Consider the following 12703-nt stretch of genomic DNA (forward strand, 5'->3'; position numbering starts at 1 on the left):
CCTCCTCTCTGAAGCCACAGGTAAACACAGCACAGACAGACCAGGATTACCATTAGCAAAAAGTGGCGCAGGACATTTTGAACGGCAGCGTGTTAATTTACTGGACATTTGAGAAATGTACCTGGTCCATATGCATTAGTTGCGTAACCTGATTATGGCGTCCACCCACGGTGCTCAGAGTAACCTGATTATGGCATCCACCTATGGTGCTCAGATTCACCTGATTATGGCATCTACCCACAGTGCGCAGAATGACAGAAATCACGTTTACATGATGGCAATAGGTTTAGCTAGCTAAGAATCTTACTGCATGTTTATTGACCAAGAAATCTGTAGATCAGTGCGTGTATGTAGGTTCTCACTTCTCAAACTATGGGCAGATTTCAGCCTTTCAGACAGAATGTGCATTGTCGTTTAATCATTTTTTCCTTCCCTCGCTCTCCCTGTTAGATATATTATGCACTTATATGGCTTTGTAGGAAATGTAATCACCATTAGCTAGTGCTCATAGTAGCAGAAAACATCAACAAGTGATATGAGCAATGGAGAGAGATGTGAGGGGAAAGTGAAGTTACAGCCTTACTCTAGCCAATCATAGCAGTAGGATCATGTTACAGTCCGCCCATTCCTTGACAGCCCATTGAGGTATTTCAAATTTTGTCATAGCAGCTGAGTTGTTTAGAGGTGCTTCCTGACGGCAACAAAAAAAATACAAATAAATTCCAGATCACAGAAAATGACTAAAAATACTAGTTTTATAAGAATCCATGATCACAAATCATGACGTTATGTTGGACCCATTTGCATTGAATAGATTTTCTCTTATATTCTCAAACTAACAGCAGTGCCTATATGATGTCCTTCCATACAGGCGTGACATGCTGGAGTGATGCTGCTGTGCAAATATCGTTGATTAGTAGGCTAATATAAGTCCCAAATAGAAGGGAAACAGATTGTCTGTCATCTGTAGCACCATAGACTCCACTGATCAAACAAAACAAGCTCAATAACTCAATGCATGCACACATTCTTTTTGAATATGCATTCACATGTATTGTGAGTATTTTATTTATTTATTTCACCTTTATTTAACCAGGTAGGCACGTTGAGAACAAGTTCTCATTTACAATTGCGACCTGGCCAAGATAAAGCAAAGCAGTTCGACACATACAACAACACAGAGTACACATGGAGTAAAACAAACATACAGTCAATAATACAGTAGAAAAATAAGTCTATATACAATGTGAGCAAATGAGGTGAGATAAGGGAGGTAAAGGGGAAAAAAAGGCCATGGTGGTGAAGTAAATACAATATAGCAAGTAAAACACTGGAATGGTAGATTTGCAGTGGAAGAATGTGCAAAGTAAAGATAGAAATAATGGGGTGCAAAGGAACAAATAAATAAATACAGTAGGGGAAGAGGTAGTTGTTTGGGCTAAATTATAGATGGGTTATGTACAGGTACAGTAATCTGTGAGCTGCTCTGACAGCTGGTGTTTAAAGCTAGTGAGAGAGATAAGTGTTTCCAGTTTCAGAGATTTTTGTAGTTCGTTCCAGTCATTGGCAGCAGAGAACTGGAAGGAGAGGCGGCCAAAGGAAGAATTGGTTTTGGGGGTGACCAGAGAGATATACCTGCTGGAGCGTGTGCTACAGGTGGGTGCTGCTATGGTGACCAGCGAGCTGAGATAAGGGGGGACTTTACCTAGCAGGGTCTTGTAGATGACCTGGAGCCGGTGGGTTTGGCAACGAGTATGAAGCGAGGGCCAGCCAACGAGAGCGCACAGGTCGCAGTGGTGGGTAGTATATGGGGCTTTGGTGACAAAACGAATGGCACTGTGATAGACTGCATCCAATTTATTGAGTAGGGTATTGGAGACTATTTTGTAAATGACATTGCCGAAGTCGAGGATTGGTAGGACGGTCAGTTTTACAAGGGTATGTTTGGCAGCATGAGTGAAGGATGCTTTGTTGCGAAATAGGAAGCCAATTCTAGATTTAACTTTGGATTGGAGATGTTTGATGTGAGTCTGGAAGGAGAGTTTACAGTCTAACCAGACACCTAGGTATTTGTAGTTGTCCACATATTCTAAGTCAGCCGTCTAGAGTAGTGATGTTGGACAGGCGGGTAGGTGCAGGCAGCAATCGGTTGAAGAGCATGCATTTAGTTTTACTTGTATTTAAGAGCAATTGGAGGCCACGGAAGGAGAGTTGTATGGCATTGAAGCTCGCCTAGAGGGTTGTTAACACAGTGTCCAAAGAAGGGCCAGAAGTATACAGAATGGTGTCGTCTTCATAGAGGTGGATCGGAGACTCACCAGCAGCAAGAGTGACATCATTGATGTATACAGAGAAGAGAGTCGGTCCAAGAATTGAACCCTGTGGCACCCCCGTAGAGACTGCCAGAGGCCCGGAAAACAGACCCCCCAATTTGACACACTGAACTCTATCAGAGAAGTAGTTGGTGAACCAGGCGAGGCAATCATTTGAGAAACCAAGGCTGTCGAGTCTGCCGATGAGGATGTGGTGATTGACAGAGTCGAAAGCCTTGGCCAGGTCAATGAATACGGCTGCACAGTATTGTTTCATATCGATGGCGGCTAAGATATCGTTTAGGACCTTGAACGTGGCTGAGGTACACCCACGAAGAGCTCGGAAACCAGATTGCATAACGGAGAAGGTTGACTTGGCTTTCAAAGACCTTAGAAAGGCAGGGTAGGATAGATATAGGTCTGTAGCAGTTTGGGTCTAGAGTGTCCCCCCCTTTGAAGAGGGGGGTGACCGCAGTTGCTTTCCAATCTTTGGGAATCTCAGACGACACGAGAGGTTGAACAGGCTAGTAATAGGGGTGGCAAAAAATTTGGCAAATCATTTTAGAAAGAAAGGGACCAGACTGTCTAGCACGGCTGATTTGTAGGGTTCCAGATTTTGCAGCTCTTTCAGAAGATCAGCTGACTGGATTTGGGAGAAGGAGAAAGGGGGAAGGTTTGGGCGAGTTGCTGTGGGGGGTACAGTGCTGTCGACCGGGGTAGGGGTAGCCAGGTGGACAGCATGGCCAGCCGTAGAAAAATGCTTATTGAAATTCTCAATTATAGTGGATTTATCGGTGGTGACAGTGTTTCCTATCGTCAGTGCAGTGGGCAGCTGGGAGGAGGTGTTCTTATTCTCCATGGACTTTACAGTGTCCCAGAACTTTTTTGAGTTTGTGTTGCAAATTTCTGCTTGAAAAAGCTACCCTTGGCTTTTCTAACTGCCTGTGTATATTGGTTTCTAGCTTCCCTGAAAAGTTGCATATCATGGGGGCTGTTCGATGCTAATGCAGAACGCCATAGGATGTTTTTGTGTTGGTTAAGGGCAGTCAGGTCTGAAGAAAACCAAGGGCTATATCTGTTCCTGGTTCTAAATTTCTTGAATGGGGCATCCTCTAGCATCCTCTACTGACGAGATGAGATCAATATCCTTCCAGAATACCCCGGCCAGGTTGATTAGAAAGGCCTGCTCGCTGAAGTGTTTCAGGGAGCGTTTGACAGTGATGAGTGGAGGTCGTTTGACCGCTGACCCATTACGGATGCAGGCAATGAGGCAGTGTAGGCCTATGCCATCTTAATTTACCCAGTTTATTAAGAGATTTACCATTCAAATTAAATTGTCGTTTTTTAAATGTTTAATTAAGGCATATGTGTTTGATTTTTTAAAAATTGATTAATTAATGCATACATGACTGTCTCTTGGAAATGTAATGATATTGAATATCGGCCTAAAATATCGGCCATAGGCCTCTAAAATAAGCCCTAAAAAATCCATATTGGTCGTTCTCTAAACAGAACATGCAACTCAAAGATGCAACGGCATGCGTCCTTACCGAATTCAGTTCGAAGATGTTAGAATAACTGTCCACGTTTACTGTTCCTCTGCCAACAAGACGAGTAATGAACAGCAAAATTACTAGCCTATGTCAATCTACTATCTTCCATAGTAGAAAGTTGACCTACTCTGTTGGTCAGCTCGTAGTTCTGTGTGAAAAAGAAATTTGAAACAGACTCTGGGACAGTTGTGGGACAATAGATTCCATATTCATACAACCAGTACATTGAGGCTGATGCAACAGATCAGAACTTTTGGCTTAAAATTATGATTCACAATTGAATTCCACAGTCGGCTCACTGTGACTGGCTAGTTTGTCCTGATGATGGTGGGTGTTGTTGCGTTGCGAGCCAGTCGGAGGTAGGCCTAATCTGATTCCAAGAGGTGGTCTCTAGTCAAAATTAGATTAGCTGGACAGAAACAGGCTGCAGGTCACGATCTCTGAGCCTTGCGTGACACCAACGGCTGCCCTTAATCCAGGACCTGGCTGCCTTTCACTTTTACAACAAACACAGATGGAGAAAGAATAAAGAGTGAGAAGACCAAAGATGCATAGATGACACCGATCACATTCTGAGATGTGATATGGGACCTGATAAAGATAATGCACAGTCTATAAAACCAAACCTCTCAACCTACCTTGTGATGCGTTTCACTCAATGGTTAACAAACCTCGGCTAGTTTGATTCCATTCAGTATGACAGGGGAAGAAACTATGACAAACTAGGAAGCACATGGAAGGGAAATTATAAACATCCACTCTGTTAACCCCTCTGTCCATGCACTGCTCACTGCGTTGGTCTAAAATGGTCTTCTTTCATCTGTGTTAAGATATTGTTTGAGTGAGACGTTATGGCGCTGTATTAATGATCAACCACACAGATATACACACACACACACACACACACACACACACACACACACACGACCCGAACAATTTGATCAATGGCTCTTGGACTGGTTGTGTGGAAAGAAGCCTGCTGTAAAAGTGAATCTGCTCTAAACTAACTTCTACACTCCTTGTGACTCCTCCTAAACATTGTACTGCAACTGGGCTACAACTCAAATATTGCCACTCATTAAGTAATTTATTTGAGCTATTTTCCCCAACAACATTGTTCCAAGTGGAACATTGATTTGAATAACAGAGAACATTGAGAATCCTAATTTTGTTATTTTTGATCAAATTCACCTTAGCTATTCCTACGAAACATCCGGCCAACCTCGGAGGAAGTTGACTGGAGGCTGAGGGTATGAGCCCCTGTGTTGTTAGTCACACATTGTGGTTGTTTTTTCTTTCAGGTGGTTGATTCCTCTCTGTCTCTGTGTGAAGAATAGATCTGCTCTGGGATTCAATTCCATGGAGAGCATTGTCATAAAACATTCATCAGTGGATGGCTTAGGTGACAGGACATGGCACTTGCCATGCATTAGGAAGTAGCTGAGAAGACCAGACCTGCTCAATTGGATTAATGAAGCCATTATGTTTTTTCTCAGGTAGTGAGAGATTGTGACTGGTCTGGGGCTGAGGATGGTTTCATTTGCATTTGGTTTCTAGTGTTCAGGTACCCAAGATGGAGATATTAATGTTCCTTTGGTTATGCACAGATAGAGACCTCAGTTCAGCTGTGTGGTGGGTCAGTGCATTGGGAACCAGTTTTTTTTTGTTGCAATGTCCTTGTTGGAGGTGTGCTGGTGACCACGTCTATAATGATGTCACTAGTCCATGTGGTCCTTACACCTGTATTTGGGCAGCGGGCACAGCAGCAAGAGATGAGGGTTGATGACGGTACAGTGACACTGGTAATGCGTAAGCCAACTGTGCTCTGATTGGGCTTGCCCCCTAGATGTCAACACATGGAGGACGTGAACATTTACATTAATCCCTGACCACAGAGCTGGTGACCCCTTATTTTGTTCTCCACCACCCCTCCAGCTTTCCTGGAGAGAGTGAGAGGGGACAGATTTGCTGTTGGGTGATACCGTGGAAGCATTTTATTTTATTACTCCATCCCTTAGTTGTCAGGCGCATTTGAATCATGCCGCTGTTAGGTTGGCCAAATTGAGACTGAAGGACGTTGCAACGGTTGTGATTGTCATAGTTGTCTTTGGGAAAAGCTTTTTGTTGTGGCTTGAGTGGACTCTTGTTGATATATAGGTTACTGTTGGGTGTGAGGATCACAGTGGACAGGTTAGGCTAGGTCTACTTGTTTCGCTTTACTGATTTTGGTTGACATTTATGTGGTGAATACTTTTAGCACCTCTTTGTCACAACAATTTCACCATGTTTCAGTCACACATCGGATGGCAACATCTTCCTTACGGTTGAACAAATCTGAGACGACACTTTTGACGTCATCATTCAACATTCACTCAAGATCGTATTTCTCAGTATCAATGTTTTACAAAGTAGGTGGGCCGTAAGTGACTTGTGCTTCAATGGTTTGTATTGGTTTGCCGTTAGGAGTGTATTTTGCGAAGATGTTGACTTCTCCCTCTGGGCTCATACCAGAGTAGCACCTGATTTGAATAGAAAATTGATGGCTGCCCAGACAGCTTTAGATCAAGGGAGGCCGTGGGTGGTGTTTAAAGATTTAACAGATTTTTTAAACACATGGGTTACCGTTGCTTACTGAGATGATCCTGCAGTATGTACAGTAACTCTGGCAGTTGTAGAATTATCCACCTGTAAATGGTAGGCTAACTTCTTTATTTGGGTGTTTTGTATGTCTGTTTTTCTCCTAATTTTCTCATGAGAAGAGACAACTCTCTTATGGAAAGTGCCCCCATGTTCCCTGTTGCTATGGTGTCAGTGGCAGCCCTCATGTAGGCTTGGTTGTAAACATATCAGGACTGTTGTAAATAGCTCACTGGAGGTGCCAGCCCTCTGAATGTGTTTCTCCCTGCCTGGGTTGCACATCAGATGTGCTGCTGTGAAGGTAAGTCTATTCTTTATCCTTCCTTGTCTCTTCATTTAGTGTTGTCCCACCATAATGTAGCCTAGCCACCCTGCACCTTTATCCTACTTTGACTGTTTGTGTTTTTCTCAATGGCCTCCATTTCTATTTGACAAGCTTCCAATGACAATGCAACCAACCTGTTGAACAAGCTGATAGAAAAGGTCAGTGAACACCGTAACAAGACAAGTGGTGGGAGGGGAGGGGGACAGAAGGGGTGTCAACAGTCATTCAGCCAAAAACACAGTGCCACGCCCCAGGTGCTAGGGCTAGTGAGAGCAAGCAGCAGGAATGTGAGGGAAATGAATGGGAGTGTAAGTCCTGCCTTTCCCATGGTGAGTGGTCTCTCTTTACACTTTTACTTCGACATAGAGTTGTGCAGTCAAAACTGAACACAAGCGTGGCACATGCTATGGGAACAATTTTTAACTGTGTGGACGTTTTGAGGTCAACTTTGCCTGGATTTGCCTCTAAAGAAGGTGAATCTTTGAACAGTAGGCTGCATGTGGCAGATCATAGGCTTGGCAGAGTTAGGCTAAATAAAGTGTACCCGTATCTTAATTATAATTTAAACCATCAATGCATGTATAGTAACAGCATTCTTTCTTTGAGAAATGGGATGGTAGCATCTTCCCTTCATTCATTTTAGGTTTGAAGCAGATCAAATAAAATAATTGGCATCTTAAATCCAGTTTTGGAACTGAACTGGTTCACTTTCTGAACTCTGTCAGAATAGGAGAGGAAATGAAGTTTATCCTCATTTTCAGTCTGACTTGATCAAGTTCACAGAACAGCAAAACAGGGTGTAAGAATATAGAGCGTGTTAGAATGGAGGCAACACATGGTGTCAAGTCAATGTGTTTATTTAGCCAGTTAATGATATTGACCCTTGTTTTTCTTTTCCCCATGCGAAAGAAAAATTGTGTTTAGCGATGTGAAAAGAAAGCACTGTGCTCTGTTTGCGAGGGAGGAAACTATGCAGCAGAATAGGAATTTTCACTCTTTATAAAGTCCTGGGACTGTGGAAACACTAAAACAGGCCAGCCACTGATTCGAGAGCAGAGTACATATTTTCTGTCTGTGCGGTCTGCATTCTGTTTACTGGAAGGGCCCCGTGCAGAGTGCACATGTTCCTGCATGTGCCATCAGTGTGGCCAGGGAGGACTGGTAGAGGGACTGGTAAACGGAGTGGCAGACTCAGAGAATTGGAGAGAAAGTGTGTGTGTTTGTTCATGCCTTTCTTTTCTGAAGGGGTTACCTAACGTAGAAGCATTAAACCACACCAGATCTGCTTGTGCTGCTCCAACGTGAAGCTTGGGCGAGGAGGTGGCAGAGATTGTCATTTTCAGGCCCCTCTGTGTGGGAAACTGTGTGTTCATCCAGAATGAGCAGTGCTGTGGGACTCCCGAGGCCTGTAGGCTGGTTTTCACTGCTTGCTTCCCAGGTTCGTCTGTAGTAGACAGCCAGCGGTAACAATGGGAGGGTTAAGTATCTGACACACACACCAAACCCCGGGACTCAGCTGCAAGTAATTAAAGCTGGCAGTTGGCAGAGAGTCAGGCGACTGTAATGGCCGCTGTTAGTTCATACCATAATATTTGGAAGATGAATAGGGTCTGGTAGTAAACGTGTTGTCATGTTGTTGACCTAAGGCTTTCTAGCTCCCCTCCCTCTGTCCCGTTCGCCCTGAGGTGGGAGTCCGAGGGAGAAAGGCCCTCTGTCAATCCTGCTCTCTCTACTGTAATCAGTTCTGAAACGCTACTTATTGACATGCCAGGGCTTTTGCTGTGACCTGCGTCGTCTTGTTTTTTCCATAGAAGTCGTTTTATCCCTGAGGTGTTACCATCTCAGGTTTGGAAGTAAAAGATGGTTTCCTTCTCTGAGAACCCTCAGCAGGCCATTCATTTGATTCTACTTTTGATATGATTGCATGGATTCATTCAGATCTGGTGTTGCAATCTCAATCATTCAAGTGAAAAGTAGCTTATTGAGCTTTTTGTCTTGTAAAATATAAAAAGGATCAGCAGGGGCTTTACTAGGACACAAAAAGCAATGGATTCAAATGATAATTGGGATAGGGAATTTGATGCTCAGTAGGACTTGTTTGTTTAGGCTGACGATGGCCCTATAGTCCCACTACGAGATATGAAGGTCTGAGGAGCGGGGTGGTGAAATGAAATAAAATGTAACTTTTCAATTCGCATTACATCCTTGCTTTACCTTTCGTTGTGGCTGGCAACACCACATTCTTTGTCCGCAGCTCAAATTCAACATAAATATCACAGTAGCCACTAGCCAGTTGGCACAAACTATTCAACATTGACATACTTTTAAAACTTTTAAATACTTTCTAAAACATATAACATTGTTGAATAATGCAACCAAACCATATTACACACTTGAATAATACAACAATTCACAAGCATGTATGTGCAGTCAATTAAAGGGTTTATTTCTCGTCTATAGGCTACACTCGTTACATTTTAGCTTCAAGACAAAAGCACAGAGTTGCTATAACGGCATGTTTTCATCAAGTAAATTTAGCCTATCAAAGCTGTTTTCTTTGGAAGCCCATAACTGCCACAAAAAAAAGAATGCTTCACGATTTGTCAAAGTGCACAATTAGTCTGATCTGCAGTCTGATCAACTGGGGTCTACTGATAACAGCTGCAGGTAGCCTAGAGAAGCCTATGCGATCTGATCCCGTCTGCGTCTGGCCAGGGGAAACGTAACATGTTTTTATAGCCTACGCTATGTATTTATAGGAGGGATGTAACGGGATTCACTCGATTTTCAGATGTTTAACGTCGGTCCGCAAACCTCAAAACGATCCAAATGTAGCATTCATCCGCCAGAAGATAAATTCTAACATTGCGAATCGCCGGTTCAAATGTGTTTTTATGACATCTGATGTGTCCTCTCATTCACTGTCGAACTAGCCATATAACTGTGTTGACAGTCATTGATCTACAAGTCATTTTGCATGCCAAACAAGCCCAGGGATTATCAGTCTAGTCAAACTGCACACTGTGCCCAGCTTTGCGTGCTGACCAACGCGAGTTATGCTCCCTGTCCCTGCAGGACCATGTACATCTGTGCGGCACCTTCAGCATTCAAATGCTAAAAGGCCTTGAACGATATTAGGCTTTATTATTTGAGTGACAACACATGTAATTTGCTGGATTGTTATCAATGTGCTTCCAGTAGATGTTTCATTTGTCCAGGTTCCCCATCAGCAGTAGTTCTGCTTTACTTGATCAGTGCACGCTGAGTGTACAAAACATTAAGAACACCTGCTCTTTCCGTGACATAGACTGACCAGGTGAAAGCTATGATCCCTTATTGATGTCACCTGTTAAATCCATTTCAATCAGTGTAGAGAAGGGGAGGAGACAGGTTAAAGAAAGACTTAAACAGGGTATGGTAGTAGATGCCAGGCATACCGGTTTGAGTGTGTCAAGAACTGAAGCGCTGCTGGGTTTTTACACTCAACAGATTCCTGTGTGTATCAATGTTCTACCAACCGAAGGACATCCAGCCAACTTGACACAACTTTGGGACGCATTGGAGTCAACATGGGCCAGCATCCCTGTGGAACGCTTTCAACACCTTGTTGAGTCCACGCCCTGACAAATTGAGTCTGTTCTGAGGGCAAAAGGGGTGCAACTCAATATTAGGAAGGTGTTCCTAATGTTTTGTACACTCAGTGTATATGGTAATTAGATATACAGGGTAAAGTTGATCATTTCATAACAAGGAATCACTTTTGGGAGGTGCTCGGCATTACTAACACAGGAAGAGAAAAGAAGCTCGCTAAACAGTTGTGCTATATATTCATTGGGTATGTCATAGCTAATTTGTAAATGATAAATATTGATACATTACTTGCTCAAACTTAATCTGCAAAAATGACAAGTTAATTAGTAGGTGATGGGGATTTCAAAGTGGGGAGACAAGAAACATAAAGCTACATTGCCCCCCTAATCTGGTGGTAGATGCCTAGTCTCCCTTATGGCTCAGATCAGGTGCCTACACAGTACACACCATAGACATACATCACTTACAGACAGACCGGCAGATCCTGGCTCAGCGAGGCCCAACTCATGAGCTCCATCAGCAACAGGTTTTAATATAGAATGGAAAATGAATGTGTTTATGCAACAAATGTTACTGCATCTCAAACCATCAATTTGTTCTCTACTCAAACTGAATCGCACCAAATCATTTCAAACTAAAACGCATCGTTCATGTATTGTATCGGATCCCATGTATCTAAATACACATTAAGTCGTTGTGAAAGGGAAAGATGCACATTCCCAATTTATAGCCTAAAATGGGCCCATTTATTTGTGTACTAAGAAAATGTGAATGTGATCAAATGTGGTTTATAGTCACACTTCAGGTAGCGAGGCTACCTAGTCCTTTTTAATCCAAAGTTGGAATGAATCCATCAACACAATAGTAATGACTTGCTGAATGAGCAACCCTACATACAGTGAGCTCAGCCTTGTTTGTTTTTATCCAATCACAGTTGTCTCTTAATCTGTGTGAAGGGTTGTAATGTTTTTTAGTTTTTACATATGACTAGATTTTTTACAGTGATTTATTACTATGTCATATGCTTCAAATAGGATCCGGAGTTGGTTAGGTTAGTCTACTACCAGATCAGGAAAAGCTATAGGCCCCAGGAAAACAATTGCCCCCCACCCCACCACCACTCTGGGACCTGTGGTCTCTGAAATCCCCACACAATGTTACAAATAAAACATTTGTATGATCAACATTTGACATGTTTTAGGTGGTGGGGATGGGCTTCCATAGTTTTACATGGCTCAGTGTAGCCGGCACCTACTGCGACAATTTCAGAACGTAGCAGGCTGTTACTGTATTTTCAGGTAAAAACTGCTCTGGTATTGACATTTATACTATAGGAGTGTTGGCTCGATGAGACAATTCTGTTCGCACTGCCCTGCTTCAAGGGGGGGCAACTGTCGTGTCATGCGCTTCCTCCGAAGGTAACAGTTGAGACATAGAAAGTAAGCAAGTTTACATTTGAGTAATATGTGTAGCCAACGGTATGTTAGGAAAAGTCTAGTAAGTGTGAAGAGGCTCCATCTGCAGAACCATATAGTCCTATTGAATGGGGGGAGTTGGAAGGTGTGAATGTTCTGGTCGTCATCACATGTAGTGTTGCGCTTGAAGTCACCTCCCTCCACACCCGCCTTCCTCCAGTCCTCCTCAGCCCCTTTGGTTTTCAGTGTGGTGCTCATCAGCATACTAAACATGGCTCGGGGGGCATTGTGCTCTTGTTCCTCTAAATAGCTCCCTGCCATTTTTCAGGGAGGGGGCCGAGCGAGACGTCCAAGGCCCCTGGCACAGACACGTGGGGATGGGGGTTGGTAGGTGGTGGGGGCACCAGGCAGCAGCTGATAGGCCAGGCTGTGGAGACATGGCAGGAATCTGGACTGGGGCTGTATTTATCACTATGCTCTTGTTGTTATAGTACATTTATAAACTGCTAGGTCATTTTCCAGAGTGATGGCCAGGCAGGACAATGCTCTGGGCCTGGTACAGGGTCAGTGTCAACCGCCAAAGGCATGCTGTACCATGTTTACGAAGGTTATTGTTTTTCCCTGTTGAAATGTTTTCTTGATGTCTATAAGGAGAGCCTATGAGTATAGCCTATAAGTGAAAGGCATTTTACAATTTAGAAAATTGACCATCTTCCTCACATTTTCAAAAGGAGGAGCTGTAACTTTGCTGTATTTTAAACTTGTCTTTTAGAATTCTGAAAGAGCTTCATGTACAGTAAATCTGCTGACTTCTTTGCAAGCTCTCTCATGCTGTGAGATTACGAACAGCCTTTCATGTGGGACTCGACT

General features: G+C 43.3%; 1 protein-coding gene across 7 annotated transcripts in view; it reads left to right on the forward strand.

Moving 5' to 3' along the window:
* Positions 1-12703, forward strand: part of nfat5b (nuclear factor of activated T cells 5b) — a 63189-nt gene that overhangs the window by 27443 nt on the left and 23043 nt on the right. The gene's annotated exons all lie outside the window — the stretch shown is intronic.

This window comes from Oncorhynchus mykiss, chromosome 26 (assembly GCF_057628025.1).
Source record: "Oncorhynchus mykiss isolate SJ-2025 chromosome 26, ASM5762802v1, whole genome shotgun sequence".
Taxonomy (NCBI): Eukaryota; Metazoa; Chordata; class Actinopteri; order Salmoniformes; family Salmonidae; genus Oncorhynchus; species Oncorhynchus mykiss.